The sequence below is a fragment of the Equus przewalskii genome, chromosome 4, assembly GCF_037783145.1.
Source record: "Equus przewalskii isolate Varuska chromosome 4, EquPr2, whole genome shotgun sequence".
Taxonomy (NCBI): domain Eukaryota; kingdom Metazoa; phylum Chordata; class Mammalia; order Perissodactyla; family Equidae; genus Equus; species Equus przewalskii.
The window spans coordinates 3054536-3077661 of NC_091834.1; the positions used below are offsets into that span (position 1 = coordinate 3054536).

Below are 23126 nucleotides of genomic sequence, written 5' to 3' on the forward strand. Positions count from 1 at the left end.
TATCCTGTGGACTGTATTCAGACCCCTATCCTGTGGACTGTATTCAGATCCCCTATCCTGTGGACTGTATTCAGAGCCCTATCCTGTGGACTGTATTCAGACCCCTATCCTGTGGACTGTATTCAGACCCCCTATCCTGTGGACTGTATTCAGACCCCCTATCCTGTGGACTGTATTCAGACCCCTATCCTGTGGACTGTATTCAGACCCCTATCCTGTGGACTGTATTCAGAGCCCTATCCTTGGACTGTATTCAGACCCCTATCCTGTGGACTGTATTCAGACCCCCTATCCTGTGGACTGTATTCAGAGCCCTATCCTGTGGACTGTATTCAGACCCCCTATCCTGTGGACTGTATTCAGAGCCCTATCCTGTGGACTGTATTCAGAGCCCTATCCTGTGGACTGTATTCAGAGCCCTATCCTGTGGACTGTATTCAGAGCCCTATCCTGTGGACTGTATTCAGACCCCTATCCTGTGGACTGTATTCAGACCCCTATCCTGTGGACTGTATTCAGAGCCCTATCCTGTGGACTGTATTCAGACCCCTATCCTGTGGACTGTATTCAGCCCCCTATCCTGTAGAACTGAATTTAGAGCCTCTAAATCCTCACGCTACCCTACTCAACGAACAGTACTGCTCAGCATCAACTCATATTTCCTACGTTTCACCCACATTACATCTCCTACACTTCTGTACCTCTGTGTCAAAATTAGCACTTCTCTCTCCAAAACAAGGGGGATTTCAAGGCCTCCTACGTTCCACTTTCTCTACTAGTTTCTCCCAAACTCCTGCACTAATTCTGTCGTGTGTCCCATTACACTTAATATACTGCGTTGTACGGACTTTCGTGTACTTGTCTGTCAGTGCCCCCTTCCTATCTGTACGTTCTTTGAGAGCGGTCCCATGTCTTTACTATCTCTGAATTCCCCTTAGCTTCTTGTATAATTAAACACGATGTTGACAGATCAAATTTAAAAGTTGCCTACCAAAGCACCATCACAAATGAATGAATTAAAGGACCAGTGTTGAGAATGCTTCCGTCCAACCCTGCACGACCCCAACACGCGCAGAAACACAGAAACACACTCATTCCTAACAAGAAAAGGTCAAAAACATTGTGAAGTAGAATAAACATGGCTGGTTTATTTACTGACATGTCACTCAACCAACAGATAAACTATTTGCCGACCTAAAAAGTACAATGAAAAAGAGTTAAGCCACACCTGCCAAGTGTGGTCTAACCCCATTCCTAAATACTAAAGTTAAAAACAACTCAGCTGCCTCCTCCACAGCTTTTCCAGACTTCAGACACTGGGGACAAAGCTGTTCTGCCCTTAGAAACGTAACAAATGTTAAGGTTCAAAACGAATTCTTCATACTGACGTTGAAGTTAGGAAAAAAGTATGACTCTGCAGAGGCAACTGGTATGGGCAGAAGAAACCCTTCGAATCGTGATCTATAAATGGCGACAATTTCTTGGAAAGTTTTTAATTCTTCCTCTGGAATGAGGGTGTTATTTCATGGAAATGTCGTGAAGAATAAATAGCACACGCTATATGTTCAAAGTTGTTTTCAATCTTAGGATAGAAAAATGAAACGCAAAATGAGGTCCAATAAACAGAGGTACCCACTTTGTATTACACCAGTTCAAAAAAGGAATATTTATAATTTTTATTTTCCTTCATGAAACCAAGGCAGAGACTGCGTATTTTAGGCTCAAGGATAACACCTAACCTAAGAGAAGAAAAATTATAGGCAAGCAACTTCTCTCTAAACCTGTATCTATAAAAACATTTTGGGCCATCATGAAATCTAAAAGCATCCCTGGAGTTATAATCCTAACACTACCCACGGAGCCCTCTGCAGCACCTCCCATGGGTACAACCAGCACACCCCGTACGTCCTTTAAAGCAGCTTTTCAAATTTCAGGGTTTCTAAACTTCAGCACATATCTACAAAATCGTGACCAGTCCTTGAGCATTCTTTTGGGCTTTTTAAAAAAATATTTAAAAGGTCCTTTAAATACCTAATTGACAGTGTATTGGGCAAATGCTTCCTGTTTTATTTGTTGTGCTGCCTGGGAAAACCAACAATGAAACACGATTCATTTAAATGGCTTAACTTCATCATTTACTCTCAAGTATTTTTTACCATCAACCAATCCGGTTCCACTCAAATATGGATATGCTATTACCGGCCTCTGGTAGAAACATTCACTAAGTAAGCGTTCCAGGTACTCCCCACCAAAATAATAACGCACCAAGTGATATTTCAATGGATTAAAGGTTTAACAGATGTTCAAAATGATTTTACTTACAGATTAAAAACTGCTAACTAAGCCTCATCCAAATACTATGAGTAAAATTTGAAAAACATTACTTCAGAGATGTTTCAGCCAGTATCTGATTATTTAAGAAAATATTTATTTATAGAACACTTACTAATATTGCAGTATTCCAGGCAGTGAGGATACAACAGGGAACAAGAAACAAGGTCCCAGGGCTGCCCCGTGGCCGAGTGGTCAAGTTCGCACACTCCTCTTCGGCAGCCTGGGGCTCACCGGTTTGGATCCCAGGCATGGATCTAGGCACTGTTCATCAGGCCATGCTGTGGCGGCATCCCACACAGAAGAACTAGAATGACTTACAACTAAGATGTACGACTATGTACTGGGGCTTTGGGGAGAAAAAAAAAGAGGAAGACTGGCAACAGATGTTAGCTCAGGGTCAATCTTCAACTGAAGAAAAAAACCCAAAAAACAAGATGCCTGCTTTGATGAAACTTACACTGCAAACAGAAAAGATAGAAAATGCACAACAAACAAGGTAAGTTTGTGTCGAGGAAGTGCCATGAAAGAAATAAACAGGGAGACGTCACTGGGACGGGGTGGGGTGCTTTGGGACAGAATGGCCAAAGAGGACCCCTCCAAGATGACATGTGATTCGAGAGCTGAAGGATGAGAAGGGCCAGCTACAACAAGAAGTGAGGGGGGCTGAGCAGAGGGAGCAGTAGACGCAAAGACCTGGAGGCGGGAAGGAGCTTAGCATCTTTAAGAAACAGAAAGGAAGCTAGTGTGACGGACACAGGTGACAGTGATTAACATAAAGTATGAAAGGGAGGCAGGGCCATAGGGCCCATAGGAAATAACTTTACTAAAAAGGCAGGAAGTCACTGAAGTGATTCCAGCAGAGCAGTGATGCAAAGGCCACTCTGAGAGCTGTGTAGAGAATGGACAGACGCAGGAGCTCAGAGTGGAAGCAGTGAGGTGAATTAAGAAAGACTTGGGCCAGCCCTGGTGACCTAGTGGTTAAGTTCAGCGCACTCCACTGCAGCAGCCCCAGGATTCACAGGTTCGGATCCTGGGTGCAGACCTAGCACCACTCATCAAGCCATGCTATGGCAGCATCCCACATAAAATAGAGGAAGATGAGCACAGGTGTTAGCTCAGGGCCAATCTTCCTCACAAAAAAAGAAAGGAAGTCTTAGTCTTATGCAGAAAATGACAGCACATCAGGTTCAGGTGTAAGCAGCAGAGATGGCAATAAGTGGGCAGTTTTGAGTTGTATTTACAGGTAAAACCAACAAGATCTGAGAATGGGCTAGCATGGGGCAGGTGAGGGGAGGGATTAAGGAAGGGAATCCAGGTTTTTGGCTTGAACCATTTTCTGAGATGGACCCACATTAAAAAAAAAGATTTATGAGAGTAAATACAAAAATAGACCTGTTAAGGTGAGAATATGTACTAGACAGAGAAATAAAGAAGTCAAACAGGTCGTTAGACACATGAGACTGAAGCTCAAGATGCAGATGCGGGATGCAGACACGAGTCTGGGAGCCAGACACACAGTCCATATTTAAAATCAGAGGGGGGTTATGCAGGTCTATGCATTTGTCAAAACTGACCCAATGCATGCGTAATTAAGATGTGAGCCTCTCATAGATCACCTCAATAAAATCAAGTGACTGAGCTATATCACCTAAGAGGAGTACAACTAGACAAGACAAGGGCCCAACCCTCTGCTACTATTCAAAGGAAGTGGAATTAGAGAGGCCAGAAGAGAAAACGAGGAGAAAGACAGCAGGTGAGTGTGATGTCACAGAATCCAAGAGAGGAGGGTCTCACGAAAGACTGAGTGGGCTGCTAAGAGATCACTGGATTTAACCAAACACAGGTTAGAAATGACCTTGGGAGGAGCCATTTCAAAGGAGTGGAGGAGACGGAAGTCAGAGCAGAACGAGAAGAAGAAATGGTTGATAAAGAAGAGAATACGAGGGGCTGGCCGCATGGCCTAGTGGTTAAGTTCAGCACATTCTGCTTCGGTGGCCCGGCATTTGGTCCCCGCGTGCAGACCCACACCACTTGCTGGCAGCCACGCTGTGGCAGGCATCCCACGTATAAAACAGAGGAAAAATGGCAACAGATGTTAGCTTAGGGCAAATCTCCCTCAGCAAAAAAAAAAAAAAAAAAAAAAAAGTAGAGGAGGAGATGTTACTAGAGATTGCTAATTGATTCTCATTATTCCACCGTCCTTTTCCTTTTGCAAAAATTTTGCTGGGCATGCTGTTGCCCAAAACAAAGGTGTTTCCTAACCCTTCTTGCAGCTGGTGTAGCTGGACCATGTTCTGGTCCAGACACAAACACAAGTGTTGTGGGGAACTTACAGTTGGGCCCTTTTGAAGAATCGGACAGTTGGAGAAAGCCCTTTTGTGCTTCCCCCTTCCCATCTCCTGCCCCCTGGTGTGCTGTTACAATGGCTGGAGCTCCAGCAGCCACCATGGATGCTGGTCCTGAGAACAGAAGCCAGGCGTACTCGTAGACAGGGAGGAACCTGGGTTGACTGGTGAAGCCACCATACCAGCTCTGGACCGCCTGCCTCCACACTTCTTGTACCCAAGACTATAAATCCTTACAGTTTTAGCCACTGTTAGCAGCAGCCAAACCAAATCTAACTGATACTGCTGGGGATAAAACTTTCGGTTCACACTTTTTTCCCACCAAAACTTTGTAAGCAGTGTTCTACTGTCTTTTGGAACTGACTGGAACTGAGAAGTTCACAGCCAGCGAGACTTTTCCCCCTTACGTAAGTCATGTTCTCTTTTTGGCCGGGATGCCAAGATAATTCTCTCCTTTCTGAAGTTAGGACTACTAGGGTACAGTCAATTTTAATCATTTCATAAATTTTTCCCTGGTGTTTAGTGCCTTCAACCTGCAAATGTACTTTTTATTCAGAACTTCTCGTCTGCATTATATCTCTCAATGCTTTTTCTGCTCCATTTGTTGGAGCCTCTGTTCCAAGGATGCAAGTTATCCTCACGTAGTGTGGTCGCTTCACGGTCTTTTCTTTCCTGTATTCTTCTCCTGTGGCATAGCTGTAGAGTTGCCATGCCTTTTGTTTTTAAATCTTGATCTTGGTTAGCACGGGGGTGCTGTGCTGAGCTCCCACCTACTGTGCTACCCAGTGGGTTCTCCTCGACAGGAGCAACACCCTTCTCACCTCAGGTGGGACCATTTTTATTTCCTTGCACACATGTGCAAGCAACACGCACAAACTTCAGTTTGAGAACTGGATACTGCTTTTCATCTATTTCTCTATAACCTGAAGATCTGGGAAATGGGGAAAGTGAGAGCTAAGTTTGGACTGAGAAGAGCCACTCCGGAAATGTCACTAAGAGTCCTGCCCCAGGATCCATGCCCCGGTCAGAGGGCTATCCTGCCTTCTGGGCTTTGGCTCCTGCCCTTAATCAGAGTATGGTTCAAAGGGCAATGCTCCCTGCCTCTGGGAGGCTCAGCACTAGGATGGAGGGGCTTCTCAAGGATTCCTCCTTGACTGCTTGCTACTCAGCACTCAGATCTCCCCTGGAGAGTGTTGGCGAGAATGCTTACGGTCTTGGAGGCCTCGCCCGCCCCTAGTCTGGCTTCTGGGAGACGGGGCTGGAACTACAAGCCTTGTCCTACGTGCCCGCTATCCTCTCATTCTTCCCTTGGCCTCCACTTTTTGAAGTATCCAGCACAAGGATGCACACACCTCTTCTTTGGCCCTCTCCTTCCCTCACTCACTTTTCCCTTCTTTCATTTGGTTTTAGTCAAGAAAAATTCTGTGATCTTCATTTTCACTCATAAATCCCTAGATTTACTTTTTTTTAACATTTATTTTTTATGTACTAAACACAATCTTTTAAGTTACTGACTCAACTGAAAAGTAAAATCTAAATATTCTAAGACAGCAGTCTAAACTAACGACAGCTGCACTTCTCCTTCTGTTATTTCTAACAGAAGGAAGTAAAGAGAAGACACCCAGTTTCAGTTCTTTTTATAAGTTCCAAATACTAAGCAGAAAATACAGGGCCACAGATGAAGCTCTTCCGTGGACCCGTTACAACTACCTCCAACAAGACAAAAACTAAAACGCATTTTCCTCCCTCAAATCTACTCCTCTTTTACTCTCTACTCAATGTGCTACTCGAGCTAGGAGTCCTAGCATCGCTGTCTCTTTCCCATTTCCATTCCCACTAACGCCAATTCTATGCCCGGCACCCAGAAGCCACTCAATAAAGAGGAAGGGATGAAGTAACAGTCTATTTGTCACACTCCAAACATCTCTCACATAACCCTCCCCCCGCCCCACGCTCACAGACCTGGCACAAGCCCACGTCATCCACCACCAGACCTACTCCAACAGTCTCTCATCATTTCTTCACTTTCACCATTCTGACCTCATCAAGTTTCTTTCCCACTTAAAAATCTCTAATAAATCCCCACTGCCTAAGAAAAGAGTTCACTTAGCACAGCATACGGAAGACCCTCCGTTTACAACCTGATCACAGATTTACCGCCTCCACAACCAGCAGCGTCCACAATCTCCACCTTCTTCCACACACCAGCTCTTACCTGCGCCTCCCCAACCTGCCACCCATACACGTATCCCACAGTCTAACCATGTGGCTTCCCAAATTTCCCACACACCTTCCTCCTGGCCTTCTAGACACGGTAATATTTCCTCTGTCTAAGATAACCGTCTCCTTGTTCTGACCTATTTGACAAGTTACTCTGTCTTCTTCTAGACCCAGACTATCAAAGGAAATTGAACTGTGAGAACGCATAAGCAATGGTGTTCAAATGACTTAATTACTTACAGGGCAGTTTAAGATTTAAATATTTCAAACTACCAGAAAAAAACGGTAGACTAAACACAGGCCTTACCATACGTAACTGAAACTCCAGCAAAGGCACACACGAGGACGGGAGAACAGAGAGAAAGCCAACAAAATGAAGCTGGAGAGAAGACAGGCGACTAGAAACTGGCCTAGCAGATCTGAGAAAGCAGAGGATAACAGCGGAGAGAGGAGAATATCGACCTAACTTACAGTAGAAAAGTCAACAGAAGGTTCAAGGACTGTGACTCAGGCAGCCTTGGAAGTTGGAGTCGAGGTGGGACTAGACTAAACTTTCAGTCCCATCCCCGCCCCCCAACTTCCTGAAGGAAAGAGGGGCTGGAGACTGAGTTCAGGCTCCCACGGCCATGATTTAAGCAATCGTGCCCATGTAAGGAAGCCTCCCTCAAAAGCCACGAGGATGGAGTTGGCAGGCTTCCGGGCTGGTGCACGAGTGGGGCTGTGGGGAGAGCAGCTCAGACAGCTTGGAGCTCCAGGCCCCGTCCCACACACCTGGTCCCCTGCATCGCTTCCATCTGGCTCTTCCTGAGTTACATCCTTTATAACAAACAGGTGGTCTAGTAAAGGAGCTGTTTCTCTGCTTCTGTGAGCCGCGCCAGCACACTAATCAAGCCCAAGGAGGGGGACGTGGGGACCTCCCACCTACAGGTCAGTCAGCAGCACAGGTGCCGATCCGGGACTCGTGAAGAGCACGTGAGCGGGTGGTGGGCAGTCTTGTGGGACCCAGCCTTTAACCTGCGGGACGCGATGCTATGTCCAGGAAGACAGCGTCAGAACTGAGTTACATCGTAGGACACCCAGCTGGTGTTGGCGAATTGCTCGGCAGTGTGGAAAAAACACCTATTGGAATTAGTACCAGAACTGTACTCTTAAAATATGTATCGGTCGAACTTTGATAAAAATTACAACTTGGGGGCTGGCCCCATGGCCAAGTTCACACGCTTCACTTTGGCAGCCCAGGGTTTCGTCAGTTCGGATCCCAGGCGTGGACACGGCACCGCTCGTCAGGCCACGCTGAGGCGGCATCCCACAAAGCACAACCAGAAGGACCCACAACTAGAATACACAACTATGTACTGGGGGGCTTTGGGGAGAAGAAGGAGGAAAAAAAAAAAAGAAGATTGGCAACAGATGTTAGCTCAGGCGGCAATCTTTTAAAAAAAAATACAACTTGAACCAAGTTTTAAATTTCAATTTCCAGTTATACCATCAGTACACTGGAATCCTAATATTCATAAGTATGATTCAGTTATGTAAATCTACTCAAAAACATTCATTTAACATTGGGCAGCCGCCTCTTACCTAATGCTTTAGAGTCGATACTCATTATTTGCAGGTTCTGTTATTTGCAAGTTTGCCTGCTGGCTAAAATTTATTTAAGCTCAAAATCAATACTCACAGTACTTTCTTGGTCATTTGCAGACATGCAGAGAGTAGCAAGAAATGTGAGTTGCCTGATGTGCACGTTTCCAGCTGAGGTTGAACGAAGTGATGCTCTGTGTTCTTAAGACAGCTCCCACACTGTAAACAAGTGCCCTGTGTGTGGTCTATTTAGTGCCACTTTTTGCCTTTTTTGCTTTTTGTTGTTGATTTCTTTGTTTAAAATGGCCCACAAAAGTAGTGCTGAAGTGCTGTCTGATGTCCCTAACTATAAGACAAGGCTGCAATGTGCCTTATGGAGAAAATGTGTGTTCGATAACTTTTGTTCACATATGAGCTATAAGCCTGTTGGCCATAAGTTCAATGTTAATAAATCAACAATAAATAAAAAATGAAGTGCCTTTAAACAGAAAAACGTATAAAACATACGTATTGATCGGTTTATGAAAACGTGACGAGTGGCTCCCAGGAGGTGAGCCCGGGAGCTCGGCTTCAGCGTTCACTAATTCAGCATTTGCCGCCCCCTTATCAGACACCACGTCCAGGACTAACGGGAATCAGCTGTAACTGGGCCTGCAGCCTGGGCTGGGAGTGAGTTCTAAGAAGGTAGACGGAGGGTTAACGGTAAAGCAGAAATGAAAACCACATTGTGGGCCCCGGATCGTCTTCTCCTAGGGTCACGCGGCCAACTTAAATTAGGACATACGGCTTTAAATGCACTAGAATAATTCCTAGGGGACAAGCGCACAAGTGGAAACTAAGTCATGTTTTAAATGATGGACTTAGGACTGGTCACCAAATCTCCCCAGGTTATGTAACACCACTATCAGTATGTCCAGATCATGAATTCAGGGTCAATAAAAACGAATTCTGGGGGCTTGGCTCCATATTACTACTGACTGCCAACCCAACTGGCCCAAACTGCGGAGAAATTCAGGAACGCAACACAATTTAACAGGCACGACGCTTACACCAGTCTGCTAATCTGAGGGAATTTTCCACAAATAGGAAGCCAATACTGCGATTTCTAGCCCATTCAAATCCAGAGCACAGAGACACGTACTTTACAAACATGCTACACCTGCCACTTAAGACAGGCACGAGCTCAGCGACGCGCGGCTCACTCCTTCCACTGCCGCCCAACCTCTCCAACAACGTGGGACACAGAGCAGGCGCTCAACAAAAGCAAGCACTGCATTTCTCCTCTCCCCTCCACAGCAGAACTGTGCTCCCTCCCCCAGCTCCTCCACCTCCTCTCTTCAATGCAGTCACCTTTACCGCCCACCCTCCCCCGGAAGCTCTCTTTAAGGACCCCAATGATTCCAGCTGCAGAACCCAATGGTCAGGTCTCGGCTGCTCAACTTACTCACCCTTCCAGCAGTACACGACACAGCTGACTGTGTTCCCTCTTCCTCCAACTCTGCTCCCTCAGCTTCCAGGAAACCACTCTCTCAGGTTTGCTCCTAACTTGCTGGCTACTCCTCCTCAGTGTGGTTGCTGGTTCTCCTCTTCCCCCTGAGTTCAGTCCTTGGACCTCTTCTCTAACTTCGCTCCGCCCCTCAGTGATCCCTTCACACATCTCGGTTTAAACGTCATGACATGTAGACGACTACTCTACACGTAGACTGCGTCTGCGGCCTAACCCACACCCTAAACTACCTCAGAAAACGTCCAAGAAGCTTCCCTACTGGAGGGCTTCCCGGAGCCCTTAATATGTTTCTGTGCCTCATAAATATCCAAGAGGAGACTATCAACACATTATTTCTTACACTTATTTAGAAGAGAACCCAATCCTCATGAGGCATCTTGTGAGACAATCAACCGAGCCACTAAACAAAGCACTCAGACATCTTCCAAGTAGTTCCAACTTCCCACGGCACAAATTAATCACATAAAAATAGTCAAACTCTCCCTCTGAGTGAAGAGAAGTAATAACTGAGTTTGAGGTTTTCAAGGTAGCTCATCCCATTAGCAGGGAGCTGGCCTCCAAATTCTCCTCCTGCAGAGACAACTTTATGTCTCCTAAGTTCCACTCACCTGTATTTGTCACCTACTCCAAAGGAGCGCAGAATAAATTCACCGTATCCTCTGCCTTCAAATTAAATAGTAAGTATATGCTGTTGTTAATCCTTCTTTTTCCAGACTAAACGTCCCTAGCTCCTTCAACTGTTCTTCACGTAACATGATTTGCGGGCCTCTCATCATCCAGGTTAAGATAAGATCTAAATAATTCACAGAATCTAGTTGGTCAGGAAAATAATCTATTTGTCTGAAATGCAAAACACAATGGACTTATAACCTTTACTAAGAGGAACATGATCACTTGGTCACGTAGCCTAAGAATATATTCACTCTTTTATCTTTGGCAGCTGTGACGATAGTTAACTCCATAGTTTTTCTGAAAATAAAGGTGTATCTCACACACATACACACACCCCCATACGTACACAATACACTTAGCTACGTCCACTGCGACGGCCTAGAAGCAATAATTCCCCAGTAGCAATAAGCACATCTAGCAACCCAACCTCTAAAGATCATTCTATAGTAAAAGAAACAAAAGCTTCTTGCAGAAATGGCTGGTCCCAGGGCTGGCACAGACGCAGCACAAGGTGATCCCGGAACATCTTTTCGGGTCAGAAATCAAGAAAGTGCTTAAAGAATGATATGGACATTGACAAAAGGATAAAATAAGATCAAAGGGTCTATACTGATATGAATGCATGAATGAATGAATAAGAGAAAGATGGTTTTCTTTATGGCAGGAAGCCAGCTAATAAACATAGAAGAAAATAGAGAATTGGAAAAAAAAAAAAATCACCATTTGGCAACTATCTTTTTGCCCCTGTTCTACTGGGATATAACTGACATACAACATCAGTAAGTTCCAATTGTACAAAATAATGCTTTGATATATGTATATATTGCAAAATACCACAATAAGTTAACATCCATCACTTCATACGGTTAGAGCTTTTCTTGTGATGGGAACTTTTAAGCAACCACCTTGATAACTGATCTGTGCAAGAATCATCAATAGATATTAAAGTTAATGGGTAAGTCTGAGAGTGATCAGATATTCACATAATCAAAGTCTCTGTCCACAACGTACTTAGTAGTTATGAAGAGGAAGACGGTGACTTTACCGTGGAGAAAGCTGCCAGATGCCACCTTAACTAAATGATCAAAGTCACCACCACCAGCAACAGGAGACATCGCAGCATTTGCTTCTTGAGAAAACGCACTGGAAAGAACACAACATTATGTCTGTGGTATACAACTTGAATCTAATTTTGAGGGGAAAAAATCAACCAAACTAACACTGAAGAAACATTCCACAGAATAACTGGCCTCAACACTTAAAAAAAAGTCAGCGTCATGAACTAGACACAGGCTCAAGAACTGTTCCAGCTTAAAGGAAACTGGAGACACGGCCACTAATCTCAGTACGCGACCCGGGGTTTCCTATCGCTATGATGGACAGCAGTGCGACAAGTGGTAAAATGTGAATAATATCTGCAGACTAGATAACAGCATTGTATCAGTGTACATCTCCTGATTTTGATCATTGTGCCTATGGAGGAGAATGACTGTTTTTAGGAAACAAAACTGAGGTATGAAGAGGTAAAAGAGTATCATGACTCAAACGAGTCAGGAAAAAAGTAATGTATATCAATTCGTTTGTAGACAAAAATAAGCATAAAGCAAATGCAGTAAAACGTTAACATCTGGTTAATCTTGGTGAAGTTATATTGAAATTCTTTATACTGTTCTTGCAACTTTGCTTTGAAGACTGAAATTACGTCAAAAGAAAGAAGAAAATAACTGTAATAAGCTTTAGATCGGTTTTAAAATACCTCCTTTCTCATGTTAATTTCCTAGACACAAATTACCAACCTAATATACATAAAGTCTTCCTCTTATAATTGAGTTTATTTTCTCCTTTAGTGTGGCTGCCGTGGAAGAGATGCCCAGGGCAAGCACAAGAAAACTAGCCGTAGGTTCTGATTTTACCAATTCACAGAATCCACCTCCATCAAAAGGAAAAGGCCGTTCCAGTCGCCTATGATCAATGGGAAGACAGGTTTTTAGGCTACTCTTCCAACATCTTAAGCCCATTCCTTAAAACCTATTACTTCCAAGGTTAAGTTAAACTGACCACTCAAAATATAAAAGGCATTTTTGGATCATAGCAGTATTTTTAGTCACGGTTGCAAATATTTTCCAACGATGATAAAAACTAAACTATTACACTAAAACTAAATTATTAGAGAAACAAACACTTCCCATGAATTTCCTTTAGTAAAAATCTAGTCATGTTTTCCATACTCACACATTTTTTGTCAATGAGAATTTGGTTTCTAAAAAAAGGAAATGCAATTAGTTTTTGCCTTTTAACTCATCATATATTCCTTACATTTGTTTCAGGTGAAACAGGAATGTGAGGAAGATGAACACAGACACATTCATCCAGTGAAAACACATGGTACACTTTGTTTCTGGCTATGCAAAACTAACACGTTCTAAAATCATGGGATTTGATTAAAACAATACTAAAAATGGTACTTTATGTATTTCCACTTATATTATTTCTTTAAAACCTAAAATACAGGGGGCTCAACTTCCAGCCATGGTGGAATATTATGGACCAGATTAATCCTCCCACCTTAAAAACTAAAAAAAATGGACAAAATACGTGAAACATTTTCAGACACTGGGCAGCAGGCAGCACAGGACAGCCACCCCTGAAAGAGGGAGCAAGTGAGCCCATGGTGTCCGGAGCGCACCGCCTGCAGAGCGTCCCGGACTCAGCGTGAGGAGAGCAACCAGGCCCGACAGTCTCCCCCCCCGAGCTGAGGAGGCAGACTTGAGTTCAGGGACACCACTGCGCCTGGAGTTCCCAGGGCAAAGCACCAGAGAGGACAGAGAGGCACAGAGCGCTCTGGAGCGCGGCAGAGCATCCCCGTGTGCAGGGAAACCACCTGAAGCCAGGGACAGAACCGCCAGAAAGCGGCAGGCAGCACAATTACCCAAGCTCACAGCCAGAGTGGAGAAACCCTGGAATAATGGCAACAGCCAGAATATTCAGAAGGGTACTGCCCCACTAGTGGGTTCAATCAGCCTTGAACTAAGGGATGCTTGGCTCTCACCTAACAAAGCTTAAAACGCAGGCCTTGAAAGACTAAACTGTTTCCAACTAACTTAACCGTGTTCCAGAACAAAGCCCAAAATATTTAAAAGAATGCAAAGAAAAGCCAGCTCCCAACAACAAAATTCACAATGCCTGGCACCATGCATTCAAACTCATGCAAAGAAACACGACCCACAGTGAGGAGAAAAATGAGCTACTAGAAATGGACCCAGAGATGACAAAGCTGTTAGGATTAGTGAGCAAGAATATTAAAATAGCTATTATACACAAAACACTGCTGAACGAAATTAATGGAGACAAATACAAATGGAAAGAAATCCTGTGTTCATGGCCTAGAAAATTCAATATTACTAAGATGTCCACACTACTCAAAGCTACCTACAGATTCACCGTGCTCTCTATCAAAATGCCAATGGTACTTTTTGTAGAAATAGGAAAATCCAACTGGGAATTCATATGGAATCTTGAGGGACCCCAAATAGCCAAAATAATTTTGAAAAAGAAGAACAAAGTTGAAAGACTCACATTTTCTGATTTTAAAATATATTATAATAAATACTATCACATAAAGCTATAGTCATCAAAACAGTGTAGTACTGGCATAAAGACAAATAGACCAATGGAGTAGAAGAGTCCAGAAATAAACTCTCACATATATGGTCAAATAATCTTTGACAAGAATGCCGAACTCTCTCAATGGGGAAAAGACAGCCTCTTCAACAAATGGTGGTGGGAAAGCTGGACGGCCACATGCAGAAGAATGAAAGTAGACCATTATCTTTCACCACACACGAAAGTTAACTCAACACGGGTTAAAGATTTGAAGGTAAGATGTGAAACCATAAAACTCCTAGAAGAAAATATAGGCAGTACACACTTCAACATCAGTTTTAAACGGATCTTTTCAAATATCATGTCTACACAGGCAAGAGAAACAAAAGTAAAAATAAGCAAGTAGGACCACATCAAACTAAAGGGCTTCAGCAAGGCAAAGGAAACCAAGAACAAAATGAAAAGACAATCCACCAAATGGGAGGAAATATGTGCAAACCATCTATCTGACAAGGGGTTAATCTCCAAAAACAAAAAGGACTCGTACAACTCAACAACAAAAAAACAAACAACTGGATCAAACAATGGGCAGAGGATATGAACAGACATTTTTCCGAGGAAGATATACAGATGGCCAATAGGCACATGAATCATTGGGGAAATGCAAATCAAAACTACAATGATTTATCACCTTACACCAGTGAGAATGGCTATAATTACCAAGACAAAAAGTAACAAATGTTGGAGAGGGTGTGGAGAAAAAGGGAACGCTCATACACCGCTAGTGGGAATGCAAACTGGTACAGCCACTATGGAAAATAATATGGAAGTTTCTCAAAAAATTAAAAATAGAAATACCATTATGACCCAGCTATCCCACTAGTGCGTATTTATCCAAAGAACTTGAAACCAACAATTCAAAGAGACTTATGCACCCCTGTGTTCACTGCAGCATTATTCACAATAGCCAAGACATGGAAGCAACCCAAGTGCCCACTGACTGATGAATGGATAAAGAAGTTGTAGTATATATATACAATGGAGTACTACTCAGTCATAAAAAAGGACATTATCGTCCCATTTGCAACAACACAGATGGACCCTGAGAGTATTATGTTAAGGAAAACAAGCCAGAGACAGAAAGACAAACACTGCAGGATTTCACTCATATGTGGAAGATAAACAGACAGACAAAGAGAACAGATTAGTGGTTATCAGGGGGAAACGGGCTGGGGGGTGGGCATAGGGGAAAAGGGGCACAGATATATGGTGACTTACAAATAAAGTACAACTGAAATTTCACAATGTTATAAAGTATTACAAGCTCAAAAAAGAAAACTTAACCTGAGAAAAAAGATACTGTGGGTATAAAAAATAAGGATAACAGGTGCCAGCCCAGTGGTGCAGTGGTTAACTTCACGTGCTCTGCTTCGGCAGCCCAGGGTTTGCAGATTCAGATGCTGGGTGTGGACCTACACACTGCTCTTCAAGCCATAGTGTGGTGGAGTCCCACATACAAAAAACAGAGAAGGATTGGCACAGATGTTAGCTCAGGGACAATCTTCCTCAAGAAAAGAGAGGAAGACTGGCAACAGATGTTTGCTCAGGGCTAATCTTCCTCACCAAACAAACAAACAAACAAAGAAGAATAACCATAGATTTCATGCTGGGAAAATGCAGATGAGAAGACAGTGGAGAAATGTCATTAAAGTTCTGAAAGAAAAAGACTGTCAATCTAGAATTCTATACCCAACAAAAATATATTTCAAAAATAACATGAAAAAACAATTTTTTCAGATATGCAAAAGGTGAAAGAAATCCTCAGCAGCAGCCCAGCACTACAATAAATGCTAAAGGAAGTCCTCAGGCAGAGAGAAAATGGTATCAGATGGAAAAGGAATTCCAAAGGAATGGAGAGCCTTGAAAATGGCAAACGTGGGTAAATTTAAGAGCCTTCTGTTCTAAAAATAATTTTCAAATCCCTTTAAAAGAGAACTGACCATTGACCACTGACCAGGGGGTGACAGGGCACAGTGTACAGTGTTGGAAGGTAATTAGTCATTTGGTGGTGAACATGATGTAGTCTACAGAGAAATCAAAACAATGATGTACACCTGAAATTTAGATAATGTTATAAACTTCTCTTACCTCAACAAAGAAAAAGAAAGAACGTTGGGGGAAAAAAGAGAACTCACCATTTAAAACTAAAAAGCTAAAAATACACTGTGTGATTTATAACATAATTAGAATGAAAAATGTATGAGAACAGCCCAAAGGCTGAGAGGGGTAAATGGAAGCATACTGTTACAAGGTTCTTACTGATATGTGAAGTGGTGTTTTACTCAAAAGCAGGCTGCGATAAGTTACAGATGTACATAGCCACTACAAACAAACCAAAGAAAAGAAAAAAGAGCTATGGATAATAAACAACCCTGTAAAAGACATAATAGAGCCACAAAAAATACTCAAATAATACAAAAGAAGGCAAAAAGCAAAAAGGAACAAAGAACAGACGGGACAAATAAAAAACAAATAGCAAGATGGGAGATTTAAATCCAACAATATCAACAATCACATTAAATATAAATGGCCTAAATTAAACAGCAGAGATTAGAAAACTGGATTAAAAAAAGCAAGACTCAACTATATGCTACTACCAGAAATTCACTTTAAAAATAAACACACAAACAGGTAAAAAGTAAAAGGACAGGAAAAGATATACCACGCTAATACTATCAAGAGACGGCTGGTGTGGCAATACTGAGGAAGCAGATTTCAGAGCAAAGCATATTCCCAGATATAAAGAGGGCCATTTCACAATAGCACAGCATATTCCAGATATAAAGAGGGCCATTTCACAATAGCACAGCATATTCCAGATATAAAGAGGGCCATTTCACAATAGCACAGCATATTCCAGATATAAAGACGGCCATTTCACAATAGCAAAGGGATGCAGCTCATCAGACCATAACCATCCCACATACACATGCATCCAGTACAGAACTTCAAAATACATGAAGCCAAATTGACAGATCTGCAAAGAGAAACTGGCGAGTCCACAACCACAGTCAGAGATTTCAACACCCTTCTCTCAAAAACTGATAGAACGAGTAGACATAAAATCAGTAAGGACAAAGACGACTTGAGCAATTCCATCCATCGACTTGATCTGACTGACATTTACAGAACACTCCACCCAACACCCTTCTCAAGGACAATGAATCATTTACCAAGACAGGCCATATTCTGGGACATAAAACAAGTCCCAACAAATTTTAAATGACTACAATCACACAATGTATGCTCTCTGACCACAGGGAAATTAACCCAGAGATCAGTATCTGAAAAGCCCCCAAATATTTGGAAATTCATGTACATACTTCTAAGTAACCAATGGGGTCAAAGAAGAAATCACAAATCATCAAGGGTTTTTGAACTGAATAAAAATGAAAACACAACATATCAAAATTTGTGGGATGCAGCCAAAGCAGTACTGAGGGGAATTTTGTATCATTAAACATTTATATGAGAAGACAATAAATTAATGAGTTAAATTTCCATTTCAAGATTCTAGCAAATCAAGAGCAAATAACATGCAAAGTAAACAGCAGAAAGGAAAAAACAAAGAATAGAAATCAACAAAACTGAGAACAGAAAACCAACAAAGAAAACCAAAAGCTGGTTCTTTGATAACATCAATAAAACAGACAAAGCTCTAGCCAGATTGAACAGGAAAAAATGAGAAAATACACAAATTAACAGCTAAGAATGAGAGGGGACATCACTACAGATCTTATAGACATTAAAAACATAACAAGAGAATATTGTGAACAATTTTATGCCAATGAATTTAACAACTTGGATTAAATCAACAAATTCCTTAAAAAATACAAACTATCAACGCTAACTTGAAAGAAAGAAACCAACTAGCTCTTTACCTATTAAAGAAATTTAATTCGTAGTTAGAATCTTTCCCACAAAGAAAATTCAGGCATAGCTATGCAAGTTATTTAGTACTGTCTTAAGTTTAAGAAATATGGACGGATCAAACGTTCATCAACCATCCCATGCGGGTACTACGGATAAGATTACATTAGTGTTTCAGCACAATAATTCCGAAAGGAAGCTGTGTGGAGAACTGACTAGTATGAGACTAAAGTAACAGTAAGGAGATGAACGACAATAATCCAGGAAAGAAATGACAAGGGTCTGAAATAAGTCAGTGGCAAGGAATTTTTTTTAATCAGGGGTGAGTGTTGGGACAGGGCATGACTAAAACACAGACAACCAGTAGAGAGAATGACCAGATGTAGTGACCGACAACATAAAAGGTTTGGGGAGTAGAAGAGTAAGGATGCTCCACGATTCCTGACTTGAACACTGGAAGAACCATCCATTAGGATAGGGAATACAAGAGAAGAAACAGGTTTGGGAACGAGAAGATATGCTTATTTCTCAACATATGCTACATGTAGACGTTCAGTGACCAAAACATATATAGCAGGTAATGGGATACACGGAATCAGCACTTGGGAAATCTGTGTAGTTAAATTAAACGGCTCTATCTCCCAGGATTACTTGCAATTAAAGCCTTCTGTCCAACTGTACACTTAACAGCTTTTCACTGTTAAAAACGTTTTAGGGATAAGTAAGAAGGTGGTTAAGAGATTTGAGAAAATAAGTTCCCTTCCTTGATATACTTAAATCACAGTACAAGAGACCCAGTTTCAGTGGTCTCTTTATTGTCGCTGAGAATAGTAAAACCCCATTTATTTACTCTATCTGGTTTAATGAGTTCGACCTAGTTTCCTCAGGAAAAAATGTGAGAATGTGAGGCTCTCTCCCCATCTTTTCCCTTCTTTTGTATGTGGTTGCAGTGATTCGATTCTTTAGTCAACTGTGCCTGTTACCTATATAACATGCTACTGCCTCCTTTTAAGGTTTTATTGGTTTGCCGTTTTCTGGCTTTCTTACTCTATTTGAGCATTGTATTTTGAAAAAATACACCTGTTCAACTTAGTCAAATAATTGCTGCAACCATTTTTTGAGCAAGTCCAATGAGCCAGGCAATGTGTCAAGTGCTTTACCTACATTAGCCCATTTAATTTTCAAAATCTTTCAAAATAGAGCTCTTCATTTTATGATTAAGTAAAACTGCACCTCAAAAAGATTACGTAATGAGCCCAAAGATGCACCACCGGTGGACTACAGAAGTCAGACATGAACCCAGGTCTACAGAGGACCAACAGTTGTGCCACAGAACGTTCCTAAGCTTTTGCTCTCTGTGGCAGACCTTTCTCTGCTCAGTGTCTTACTAAGTGCTTTTCGTCTTGCAACAAGTAAGAGGGCCCCCTACACGTCTTCAAGATTTCCGTAGATACACTTTGAACGGCCTTTCCCCTACTGTTTCTGAAATTGTAAAGCTGCACACAGTGCACTTTTATTCCCTTTACTTCCTCTCATTAAATGTCAAATTTAATCATGTTATGATTATTATCAGGCAGAGGTTCAGCCACAGCCACTTCCTGCCCCAGTTCCTGTGCACTACTGAGAATCCAGTCCAGCATATTTTCTTTCCTGGTGCTCTAAACCCACCTGTTCTAGGAAGCAGTCGGTTTTTTCTCATCTGAAAACTCACCTCTCCATTTTGTGTCATTTTAGCAATTTACATGAGGCTAACAAGTCGGACGTAAAATGCAGCTTTCCCAAATGTCTTTTACTATTTTCAACTCAGCGATGACTCTGGACATCAAAGGATCCACATTTATAAACCCAATGTGAGTATTTACGGTCCTGTGCTAATCCAAGGGGAAGATGTAAGCATGGGACTTTTTCTTGGATTTTCAAGAACAGTCTCAGCTCAAAACACTCTGGCCAACTGTCACGTCTGAAGTTTTGGTTCAGAAAAGACAGTCATCACATATGCAAAGGGTGGTGTGCAATCCTGACGCTATGTGGCTACAGGCTAGGTAAAAGGGTTAAAGGAAGGCAACAGTCACCTCAAGATCCTTATTTTTTAATTAATCCCAAAATACAGCCCACGAATCAAGTGCAACTGGCCCTAGCAGTGCTAGTCTCCTTCCACACCCTTGAATGAAATATTTCAATGAGACACTGAATGCTTGCTTTTCGCTGGACACGTTCGGAAATGAAGTTTTTGTTTTTGCTGTTTTTTTTTTAAAGATTGGCACCTGAGCTAACAACTGTTGCCAATCATTTTTTTTTTTAATTGTTTTTTTCTCCCCAAGTCCCCCCAGTACATAGTTGCATATTCTAGTTGTGGGTCCTTCTAGTTGTGGCACTGGGACTCTGTCTCAGCATGGCCTGATGAGCGGTGCCATGGTGGCACCCCGGATACCGAACCAGCGAAACCCTGGGCCCCCGAAGTGGCCCACAAGAACTTAACCACTCGGCCTCGGCCCGGCCCCCTGGAAATGAAGTTTTAATTGACACTGGGGAAATTAAGTATTAAAAGGTAAATATTAAATAAAAATGTAACAATGCACAAACTGTTGAGGTTTTCTTATAATTTTAGTACTAAGTACCTAATTTCCAAGCACCAAAATAGGTACTCACTTTGCCCAGCCACATTTATATACAATTACCATTTAAATTTGACCTTCCCAAATACTTTTGGGGGGAGGGCAAGGATTGGCCCTGAGCTAACATCTGTTGCCAATCTTCCTCTTTTTGCTTGAGGAAGATTGTTGCTGAGCTAACATCTGTGCCAACCTTCCTCTATTTTATGGGACGCCACCACAGCATGACTTGAAGAGTGGCCAAGGTCCACACCCAGGATTCGAACCTGTGAACCCCAGGCAGCCAAGGCGGAGTGTGCGAACTTAATCACTACGCCACTGGGCTGGCCTGAACAAATACATTTTAAAAAATATTTGATTGAGGTCACCTTGGTTTATAACATTCTATAAATTTCAGGTGTACATCATCATATTTCAACTTCTGCATCGTTTCCACCACCAAAAGTGCAGCTGCCACCCATCGCCATACACACGTTTCCTTTTGCCCTCCCTTACCCACTTCCCCTTTGGTCATCACCAATCTATTCCCATCTATGTGAGTTTGTTTATCTTCCACATACGAGTAAAATCATACGGTGTTTGTCTTTCTCTGACTTATTTCCACAAATACTTTTTATACCAAGCCAAAATTATTTGCCATTCCTTCAACAATCCAGACACCTGTTCTGAGACCCTGCCTCCTGTTCTCTGTGTGCAATGCCTTCCCCTCCCTGCCAATAAAAACCACCACTCACCCTTTCAGGCTCCAGGGACAGCTCCCTGCAAAACCTCCAACCCCTTCTCTACCCTGTCTCTTAAAACTACTCATTCTTTCTTCTTTACTCAGGGCTTACCAGTGGGCGACTACTTTACATATTTGGTTTAATGCTTAATACTCTCTTTGAAGTATTATCCTCTCCACTTAACAAACAAGGAAACTGAAGCTGAAAAAGGTTTGGTATCATAATCAAGGTCACAAAGCCAAAGAGGAATTCAAATGCTGGTCTGTCTAAACTTTAATTGAATTCTCTTTCCACAAAACCACAGACTCCACGGCACTCTCTTACAGCATATATTGTATGGTGTTATCATTATTCATTCAAATATCTCTCTCTCCCACGACAGGAATGTTCCTCCAAGACAGGGAGGGTGAGTCCATCCTCACATCCTCGGCAACACTCACCAGAGTCTATTATACAATGATCTCAAAGTGTTACTGAATATGGACAATACTCTTATTCAGTTTATGGTTTCCCAGCATCATTTTCCACTGATGAGCATCCTTCTACCATGCCTCTAAGAAGCCACTTTTACTGTGGCGTTAAAGCATAAGGGCTTGGATCAGACTGCTTGGATGTGAATCCTACCTGCCCCCAACTTACAAGCTGAGAAATCTTGAACAAATAAGTTAACCGAAGCTTTGGTTAACCAACCTATAAAAGAGGGCGGACAGTAATCACGGTAGCTACCTCACAGGATTGTAAGGATTAAATGAGATAATATATAAGCAATCCAACTATTTTTTGATCCTCAGTTTTTCCACATGCCACCCTAAATTTTCTTTGGCTCAGCCCAGTAAAGCCTTTTTCATTACAAATTCCTTACGGTCTTGCAATAAATGAACTAGCCAAAAAGGTTCAGGTTTAAAAACCGCTCAGGCTACCAACTTGATTTTTAGGACCAAGTGTTCGGAGCCAGTTGGGACTCAAACAAAGTCTACTCTTAGAGACTTGACTACACAAGAGTGCCCCCACTGTACGCTATACTTGATTTGCTTACCATATTTTCACACCCTACGAGAAAGTGGTGACACTCCCTACCTTACTAACAGCTAACAATACCAACCAATGCACGCAGACAACCAACCTGTGTGAGGAGCAGGCTATTTCCCCAGCAAGAAATTTTCCTGGAACCACCTTTTTCTGGTCTCAGGCGTGGCCCATTCTCCCCAGACCTCAAGATCCCTTGCATCCAGAACCTGAACCATGGCAACTGACACGGAGCATGTCTTTCCTTCTCCTACACTTCGCAACCTTTACTCCAAAAAGTGAGGATTTCCAATTGTTATGCTGTTTTAAGGCTCTTTAGGCTAAAGTGCATAATGTCCCAATTCTCAGAATTCCCCCTTCCAACTTTAAAGACGTTATGAAAAAGTTCAGTTTTGGAGAAAACAAATTTTGAAAAAATAGTCTCCCAAAACAAGAGCAAATACAAAGGCTATAGCCAAAGTCTCAGACGGCAAAAAAAAAAAAAAAAACAGAAAAACCTCAAAATGTCCAGCTGGTTAAAGCAAACCAAAAAGTAGAAAAATCAAACTACCACAAACAACAAAATAATTTCTAG

The 23126-nt window shown here is 42.2% G+C and overlaps 1 protein-coding gene across 6 annotated transcripts in view; it reads right to left on the reverse strand.

The window, feature by feature from the left end:
* Positions 1–23126, reverse strand: part of PHTF2 (putative homeodomain transcription factor 2) — a 119823-nt gene that overhangs the window by 95784 nt on the left and 913 nt on the right. Inside the window, exon 1 of one of the 6 annotated variants that reach the window (XM_008522305.2) lies at positions 9929–10101. The exons of 3 other annotated variants lie outside the window; for them this stretch is intronic. The gene's annotated coding sequence lies outside the window, so the exon portion shown is untranslated. Of the gene's footprint in view, positions 1–2446; positions 3240–9928; positions 10102–23126 lie in introns of those variants that run through there. 2 more of the 6 variants (XM_070617011.1, XM_070617006.1) reach the window with 2 other exon arrangements.